This window comes from Eupeodes corollae, chromosome 2, assembly GCF_945859685.1.
Source record: "Eupeodes corollae chromosome 2, idEupCoro1.1, whole genome shotgun sequence".
Classification (NCBI taxonomy): domain Eukaryota; kingdom Metazoa; phylum Arthropoda; class Insecta; order Diptera; family Syrphidae; genus Eupeodes; species Eupeodes corollae.
In genome coordinates, this window is record NC_079148.1 from 34,841,126 (window position 1) to 34,851,439 (window position 10,314).

Genomic DNA, 10,314 nt, shown 5'->3' on the forward strand with positions numbered 1-10,314 from the left:
AACAAAAGTATTCATTTTTATACAGATGGATCCAAGGCAAATGAGGGAGTTGGTAGTGGTGTGTACTCAGAAAAGCTTAATCTAAGCATCTCATTCCGCCTCCCTAATCATTGTAGCGTCTTTCAAGCGGAAATTTTAGATCAAAGAGGTCCTCTCCTGGCCAAGAGAAAGCGTGATATCAACTTCTGATATCCGCATCTTCTCTGACAGTCAGGCTGCTATCAAATCCCTTGACGGTGTCTCAACCATATCTTTAACGGCCCTCGATTGTCTATCGTCTCTTATGGAGATGGTGCAGCAAATTAACATTCACCTATGTTGGGTACCGCGCCACGGAGACATCACGGGAAATTTTAGAGCCGATGAACTCGCTAAAAATGGAACCGTCATGCCTATTTCACCCGAAAGGTAGGAGATAGGTATAGCGGTAGCTACATGTAAACTTATGCAAAAAGAAACAGCTTTTTCGATAGCAAATTCTAGGTGGCACAACTTACTAACATGCGCAGCCACAAAACACATATGGCCTTCACTGGACCTAAAGCGCTCTAAAGACTTGTTATCTCAAAGCAGACTTCATATTAGCTCCCTAATAGGTGTCCTTACATGACACTGTCTTATAGGCAGACACGCAATACGACTTGGCGTAGCCTCAAATGACTTCTGTAGGAGCTGTATGGACGAAGAAGAAGAGGAAACAATCTCTCATCTCCTATGCACTTGCCCTGCTCTTTCACTTAGACGTAAACTTTATCTGGGGGACTACTCTTTTGATAATCTTAGTGAACTAGCTAAAAAGGATATCAAATATCTTCTTCGCTTTATAAAAAGCTCCTCGAACCAGGGATTTCACAATCCAAGGTTCTTGGATGAGAAGGACATCTTCTCCAATTTTTGTCAGGCGAGAAGAAGGGAGGCCGAAGCCGTTTTAGAGTGTTGGAGGTTAATCTGTAGTATTTGCAGCATTTTGGCTACAAATAGGCAGATCAACCTCCACCACTGTTAAATCCAGCTCACCCAGATCAGACGAAGAGGAACTTAATAGTTCATCTTCTTCCTCACTGGGAAGAGCTTTTTCGATTGAGTCATCGGTCTCCATTAGGGATAAACCTTTGACGTTTTTGGGAGAAGACTGTGCTGCGACAGAAGAGGGGCCCGCCACATTCTTATCCACATCCAAGGATCGGAGGGTGATGATAGCACTGGGACCCCCTACGTCTTGCTTCACAGATTCGAAAGAAGACTGTACTGCGACAGAAGAGGGCCCACGTAGATCATCAACAACATCCAAGGATGGGAAGGTGATAGCACCAATGGGACTCACTACGTCTTGCGACACAGCCTTCGAAGGAGGTTGTGGAGGCTCGCATGAAGCGTCTGCCTCATCTTTTTTATATACGCGGAGCGTGAATGAGTCTTTATTGATTACGATAATCGCCTTTCTATAAAGACCCTTTGGCTCCTCCAGTTTCACGATCTTCCAGTCGTGACAAGGGAGGTTCGGGTTGCTGATCCTGATCATTGCACTTATGTCATCTGGACAAGAGGGTTCTATCGGGATCCATGCGCGAGCTCTCGGCCTGCAAGGAATATCTTCCTTTGCAACGACCTCGAGTTTTACGCCTGGCCAGACTTCGCCCAGCATGCCGACAGCAAGCGTATAGAGATCGCGCGACCTCTGATCGTTACAAGCGATGAGTTTGACATGACCTTGATGCCAACCCCAAACGCTTGCTACTGGTGGTGGACCCGGATGCTCTCTCATGACTTTGAGAAAGCCAGCCGAGAGCCCCAGTTTCACCATCTGCCAACGGTCAGAAGTAATCGTGCCATCAATATTGCTCCTATCAATGACCGCGACTATGATCTTTTTAGGCTCTTTAAGTACATCACTAAATGGTTTAGTGAGATGTGCTCTGGCCATGTTGGGAGTGCTGGTGTTCTGCACTTTCGGCTTTTTAGGGACGGGAGTGGGCTTCTCCAAAGACCTTTGTCGTTTTAACGTGGAGTCAAAGCGACTAGTTTTATCTAGAATGCATTTAGCCCACTCCTGCCTGTTGCTAAGGATGGGATTACTTCCATCCCCCAATGTTGAACCAGAGGATTTTAGAATCCTCATCGCATAGCGCCGTTGTTTATAGGAGCTCCTAGGAGCATTCTGGAGAGGTTTACTCTCTTTGGTGATTTTTAAAATCAATGAACATGAATAGTTTTCGCTGTCGTAAAATGATAAAGAACTTTTTATGGATTGAATTGGAAGATTTGGATGTTGACAAGATGAGGTTTTAACTCTTAATATTCAACCATCCTTTATTAAAAATGAATAACGATATCAACCAAATTGACGACAAGGCTACGGTTAAAAAACCATATCCATTTTGTTTAATTTTAAAGTCGAACATTCACGCTGTAAATTTTCGGGAATTCCATCTTTAAAAGTTCCCAATTGATTTGAATAGATGTTTCACATGGACCCAAAAAAGTCTAAGGAAGTTACATCACAAGATCTCGGTGGCCAATTTGGATAACCTCTAAGTGAAATATCACGGTCAGCCTTAATTTTTGTTCAATCTAAACTCTGAATATGATTTTGCGATGAAAATCCAGAATGTTTTGATAAATTTCAAGGACTCCAAGAGCAATAATATTTCAAAAAGGCCTTAAAGCATCCGTCCTGAGGTTAAAAAATTCACCATTTTTAGAACACATTCTAATAATTTCGAGTTTTAACTTATTAAATGTCAAAACTTGACTACTTCAAAGTAGTTTCTGTCCAATAAGCGGGCTATTTAAAATTAAACCTTTTATTGGAAAACTATTTACATTTTGAACATTCCAAACAAAAATTGTTTCACTATACTTTTTGAGATCCACGAGATATCTATTCTATATCAAATACTTTTAATAATTGAAAAACCCCATTACCTATAACTTGTTGATAATTAATTTTATAAATTTGTAAATAACCATAATTGGTAAAAAATTCAAAAATTATTTTGAGTGCCACCTGCGGGGACGGAAGCAGTTGCAACATATTTGAACTCATAAATATTTTGTAATGGCAATGATTTACTTCACCAAAACCATCTCAATTATAAAACAATTACATTTTGGTTTTTGTGAAGAATGAAAGAAATTTAAAATTAATAATTTGTTTATTGATATATGTATGTGTGTACAAAACACGCAAAATTTATGAAATGGCACTCATTTTGAGTACACGTGAATATTTTTTTTTTTAAATATTAATCGCTTTTCGTCTATACGCAGTTTCAATGTTATTTTTAATAATTTAATACACTTGTTTTATTTTTTATCGTCCTTATTGCCGCCAAAACCAACCTTGACATTTTTTTCGATCATAATAAATTTAAACTGTCATCAATATTGAACAATTTTTGGTTACAAATTTTGCCTTAAATGTATTTACCTACTCAGATATTATAAGTATGTTTGTATGCATGTATTGATGTGTGTGTTTGCGTAAATATTGGCAATCCGTAGGTTAATGAAAAGCCACAACAAAGTAATTTAATAAATTCTTTCCACAAAAGCAAAAACAAAATGTTTAAAATTATTACTTTTTTTTGTCTTTATTTGTAGATATCTTAGTATAAATGAATGTTTTATATATGTAATATTATTGAGGGGGTGTGCTTGTTTATGTGTAGAGCTATACTATTAAAATAATAACGATAAATAAAAACAACCAACCCGCCTTGATGCGTAATAAAACCAACCTTTAACAACAGGCAATGGAGAGGATATATGTGTGTATGGGGGTGAGTGTGTGATGTAAACGTTGTTTTATGAATGAAATCATGATTGCCATCTACGTCCATCTTTGAGGACATTTATTTTCTCAGGATTGATTGACATGAGTGACAAGAATGTGACAGGTATACATTTTAAAGTGAAAACTTGATAGTGTTGAAATTATGCTGAGTTCTTTAATAAAATATGACACTTGTCAAGTTTTCAAATAACAACTATTGAATACAATTTTTAAAAAATGAATTTGGATTTATTTGACGATTTATCTACTCTTTTAATCCTTAACGTTAGAACCCTCGCCACTTCTAAAAAATGGTTTCTTGGCTTGGTTGTGGAAATTGTTTTTTTTTTTTTAACAACAATAACACTTTAAATTTATAAAAGTATCTTTCAAATAATTTGTCCGTTTTTTCCGAAATTTGGAAGTGAAAGAGAAACGTAAAAACTGATACAAAAACTTTCTTACGAGTTATACAAAAATAATATTTACGTAATAAATATTGTTTCAAAAAGCAAAAATTCAACAAATGCAAAAAAAAAATAATTGTATCTAAAATACCGAAGATTGTTCGAGGTGATTAGACATTCGTGAAAATATTTATTTGAAGTATTATTTCCTTTTGCATTTTTAAAGCTCAGTTTTGATCATGTTTTTTAAACAAGAACCTTAAATATTTAAATCCAACTTTATTTTATTTTCCCATCCCGTCTTCATCCATGTCATGCTTACAAGTTTGTCAATATGTACTCGTATCAATTTTTAACAAATTTGCGTACTATTTTTTGTAGATTTTATTTTTTATGAAAAAACGGACTGTTGGATTTTTATATAAAAATTACTGAATATCGAAAACAATATTCTTTGTGAAATAAAATAAGTTTGAATCCAATATTTTTAATTTTTGAAAAGCTATTTGTGTCGAAAATAAATTTCATCCAAGTTTTAGTATTGTTTTTTTAAAGCTTTATTTTTTGTAAAATAACTGGTAATTAGATTTTTTTTCAAAATTTTACTGAAACAATATTTTTTGAAAGATCAAAGTAAATCTAAGCTAATATCTCAAAGTTTTAAAAAGATATTTGCGTCGAAATTCAATTTTTAACAACTTTTATACATTTTTTTTTTAGGTTTGTATTTTTTGTACAAAAACTGTCAATTCGATTTTTTTCAAAGTTTGTCCTATTGTCGAAAACAATATTTCTAAGAAAAATTAGTAAGAAGCTATTATTTTTAATTTTTTGTAAAAAAAAAACAGTCAATTCGATTTTTTTTTAAATTTCTTGAATGTTGACAACAATTTTTTTTGAAAGATGAAATAAGTTTGAAGCCTTAATTTCAAGTTTTTGAAAAGATATTTGATTCGATATTCAATTTTTACCAACTTTGAGTAATGTTTTTTTTAGATTTTTATTTTTTATAAAAAAAACTGTCAATTCGATTTTTATAAAAATTTTATCAGATGTCAAAAAAATTATTCTTCATTGCACAAAATTGTTTTGGACATAAAATCATATTTTAGTCGTAAAATTTTGGAGGTGACAAATTTTTGTTTTCAGTTTTTTTGATTTATAAAAAAAAAAATTCAAATTTTTTTCAAACTGCTATGGTAAAAAAACCACCCACGCAATTTTCTTTTAAGCCCATTCGGCATATTTCTGCCTTTTTATCTGTATAACAAAATTTATTTGAAATCGATATCTCTTCTAGTTCTTGAGCTATGGATGACGAAAAAACGTCGCGAACGTACGAACGTACGTATACACGCGCGCACAGACATCTTTCTAAAAATATTTTATTTCGACTCTAGGGACCTTGAAACGTCGAGAAATGTCAAAATTTTCAATTTGACAAATCGTACTCATTACAATAACTTTCTATGGGAACTTTAAAAACTACATTTTCTAGAAAAAGAACATTTTAAAGAGCATTTTAAGAAATGTTGTCTTTTTGCTTAAACGAACGGCAGTGCACTTTTAAAATCTACAATGAAACACATTTTTTGGCAACAAATCAGCATTTTTAAAAGCTACAGGAGTAAAAAAATTATAATTTCTGTATGTTCCTTCGCTAAGCTCAATCTTATTTTAGTGTAATTTTTGGACAATATATTAACGTTTGTAGCTACAAAAACGAATTGTTTGCAAACTTAAAAGCTTTAAAAAAACTTGTACATTATCTTAAAACATTAAAAAACAGAACTAAAGTATCTTGATGAAATAAAAGATCTTATTTTCGAAAAAACCAAGAACTTAAATTAAATGGCATAGTATGAGATTTCCAGATAATAAGTCAGTTTTTCATCATTTTAGCAACGAACTTAAAAAAAAGGAGTAAGTGAGTTTACAAATGATCGTTATTGAAATAAGCAAACTTCAGACACAAAACTCGCTAATTAAATCTCAAGAACAAAATTACTCGGAATCAAAACAAATTTATGCTAGTGTACCACAAGAAAGTGTCTCAGGGCCAATATTGTACCATTTTATATACACGTGATATTCAAGTAAACATCAACGATAACATTTCCACCATAGATATAGACATTTTCTTATTTTAGTAAACAGTACAAGAGAACCTGAAATACTGCCTACTACGTTGAAATGACTTTGATACAAAAAAGAAGAGTTAAATTTTAAATCTTATATTAACAAGTTGTAAAATCCGTTTGGACTTTTGGCAATCATCCTGTAGGGTTGTAAATCAAATGCTGAACTCATCCACACATTCCAAAACGAGATCCTTCGTAGAATAACAAAAGAACACCTTCAAATTGAGACCGTCTTAAATGTACGAGACAATTTTCGAAGAATAATAAAAACTTAGCCTCATAAAGTGTTGCCTTAAAAGCTATTGAAAACGGTACGTTAAGTATTCTTGTCAATTGTGTTACAAAAAAAAATTAAAACTTTGTAGCCAAACTTGGACTTATTTAACCGAAAGTGCTTTAGCGACTTGTGTTTGGTTTTCGCCAAAAAAAACTTAAATTTCTGAAATTAGTTTATTTCGCCACAAATACTCTCCTGTAATTTCTAAAACGTGTATAAGAAAAAATTCTAACGCTCCAAATTCATAACACTATGAAAAATATTGAAAATTTATTTCGGAAGTGTCTTGTTGATGTAGTTATAGTTGTTGACCTCACCATTTGATACTTGAAATTCTAACAATCTTCGAAAATCTCAAATCCATATTTATGTACATCATTGACTTATTAAAGTCACTCGAATATTATCATAACTTTTTTTCCTCAATCTTTTTTACGTATATTTTTTAACTGATTATGCTCTAGTGAAATAATTTGTCGCATCTTCCTCTTAGCAACTTCTTTACCTTTGAGCTCAGATTTGTACGTAAGGTGAAATACTGAGTTTCGTTCTTTAAACGTACTTCACGAATGTAGAATTGTTTACCACAAGTGTGCGTTAATAATTAAAAAAGGAACGGTAGTTAATATTTATTCTCACTCTATCCTTTGGCCCAGAGTAAATTTGCGTTAAAAAATGCCATTTTCGAAAAATTAAATATCATCTACCTACAGGGCGAACAAATAAACTAACAATAAGCCAAGGAACAAACATATTTTAATTGTAAATGTAGATGACCCTGTTAGGTGTTCAACCTGACTTTTAATTAATCTACAATCCCAATTCCTGAAGTGGTAAGCATGGATTCAACATGTAAATTGCATGTTCTTTTTTACTGGTCGTTTAGTAATTTCGCGGTTTTTTTTCTGTTTTTATTTTATTTTTAGATCAACGGTGGATTTTTGTTTTCGAGTAAACATTTTACTGACTCTCTGGTAATATATGCAAACAATGTTCCTGTCGGCCCAGTTGTTAATGAAAAAACAGGCTATACTTTGGGTTGAAAACATACATACAAATACATAGCTGCATGGGTTTTCGTAAATTGCATCTGGGGCTTTCAATTCAAATATAAAACGGTTAGCTGATGGGAAAATTATTTTCTATATAAAATGGGAAATTCCTGCTTCAAAAAAACAAAAAAAAAGTTGGATGCGAACCAGAAAAACACAAAAATATATTTAAAAGAAAATAATGAATCATGATGTGGTTTTTATTTTTGATTGCGGATGCTGAAAACTGATATTTTGAATTTGAGAACCTATTGAGTACCAATTTACATATACACATATAAACATGAATGAAAAGTTTATTAGTTTTTTTTTGTTTGTAATATTAATTTTAACATCAATGGGGTTTTAATATCTGTAACTAAATTTTTTTATGAAAGTTTTGTAACAGATTGGAAAAATTGATGAACCAGAACGAGTTCATCATCATAGTGATTAATTTTGATAGGGTATTATTATGGTTCAATACGTTTTAATGATGCTATTCTGATGTTTGACAGCATTTTGAAAATTGATTGCAATTTGATTGGTAAATACATAGGTAGGGTTCAAAAAATAAAATTTAATACAAGACTAATTCCTATTATTTGCTTTAATATTTGTAATTGTTTTAAATATGACATGAATATTAAGACGGTTTTTCAACTGTTAAATTTTAAAGTTTAATAAGAGTAAGCTTAAAATCAACACGTTGTTAAAATTTAATATATTTTATTAGTAATTTAAAATTTTAATGAACGGATATAATTTTAAAAACGAAAAGAATGACTGGGAACCCACTGATAACTTCGTACTCCTGCCTGTTTGTATATATTTCTAAAATCCTTACAAAAAATTAATAACAACATTTAATGTGGGATACAAAAAAGTTGAAATTCAATATTTTTCTTTATTCGGAAGATAGTAGATCCTAGCACGAATATAAAAGCTGCATTGGGAGACAAGACAAAATTTATAAAAATGAGGAAAAGGGTTGGAGAAAAAACTGACCCCTGTGGTACACCAGCATTTATTTTATGGTTCTCAGACTTGAATCCGCCCAAAAAAACTTGTATTAAATGGTTCGAAAGAAAATTTATGATCCAACGAAGAAGAGATTCATCAATACCAAAAACACGCATTTTCGATAAGAGAGCTTGGTGCTAAACTCTATCAAATGCTTTTGAAATATAAAGTGCAATAATCTGACTTTCTCCAAAACGATGTAATGATTTGTTCCACTGTTTGGTGAGATGAACCATGAGATCACCAGTGGACCTATTGTTATAAAAGCGGTATTGCAATACCAAATCATTACATCGTTTTGGAAGCTTCCGTTCATCAAGATATTTCTTAAGTTCTTAATTAATCAGCGTTTCCATGGCCTTAGAAAGAAATAACGTAAGTTTAATTGCTCGGTAATAAGAGGTTAAGGAAGATTTGACTTTTTTGGGAATAGGCTGGGCAAATGCTGTTTTCCATCCGCTCGGAACAAGACCTGAGGAGTAGGACAAATGAAAAAGCTTACAGAGTGGTTTTGCCAGCGTTGAAGAGCACCTCTTCAGAACAATAGCAGAGATACCATCGGGAAAAGCGGATTTGGGTATGTTAAAATCTTTTACGACTCTGGCCACAGTATGATTGCGAAAAAAGATGGGTCCCATAAAATCACTAAAGCGTTCGATGACAGGTGGAGTCATAAGCATAACACTCACTGGAAATGTTGAATTGAATGACCAAAAACTTTTTCTGCCTTTGGGACATTATAGTAATTTTTGCCGTAATTTTTGGTCATGTACAAATTTGGTCAGTTGACTATGGGCGTGACAGGTCTTCCTGTCTTGCTTAAACTTATCCCGGTTTTCCTCAGTTGGATTGGTTTTAAAACAACGGAAACTTACCATCTTGACTCTAATAACCTCTTTGTAGCTTTTAACCCTATTCGGAATAAAAGTTCTCATTCCCAGGAGAATCAAACTTGTGATCATATCAGCGCTGGCGTCAACGTCTCTATAGAGGAAGCATAGTGACCAGTTCAAGATCCTGAAATAATTATTTAGACCGTCCCTGTTGACTTTCTCGTATCGCCAAACGGTTCTCTTAGGAGCACTTTCTTTAACTGGTCAGTTATGACACGAGAAATTTGCTGATATGACACAATGGTCAGATGTGCCTAGAGGAGATAGAACACTAATAGTGTACTTATCAGGGTCAGAGGTAAGAAACAAGTCAAGATTAATTTCTGCTCGAGTTAACACGTTCGATATTCGAGTGAGCTCGTTGACCAGTGGTTCAAGTCAGCAAAGATCTCAGCACACACTCCTTCTGGTGTTGTCTGGCATGAATGTTAAAGCTATAAAGAATGTTATCTCACTGAATCGATAGGGGACCTTGAATCAAAAGTGAAAACCTTTGAAACTTCTATAAGTAAAGCTTTAAGAGTCTCTTGCCCAGTTAAATATAGTCGTAAAACCCTTCCTTCGTGGTGGAATGAAGAACTGTCGAGTCTTGGGAAAATGACGAGGACAATTTTCAATATCTGCCACAAACATTAGTTTTACCAACCGTATAAATACTCTCTTTAAATTTACAAACAAGCCCTGTCATCAGCCAAAAGACAAGGCTGGAGAGAATACTGTCAATCAATCGAAGACATAAAGGACTCCGCAAGGCTCAGCAAAGTTTT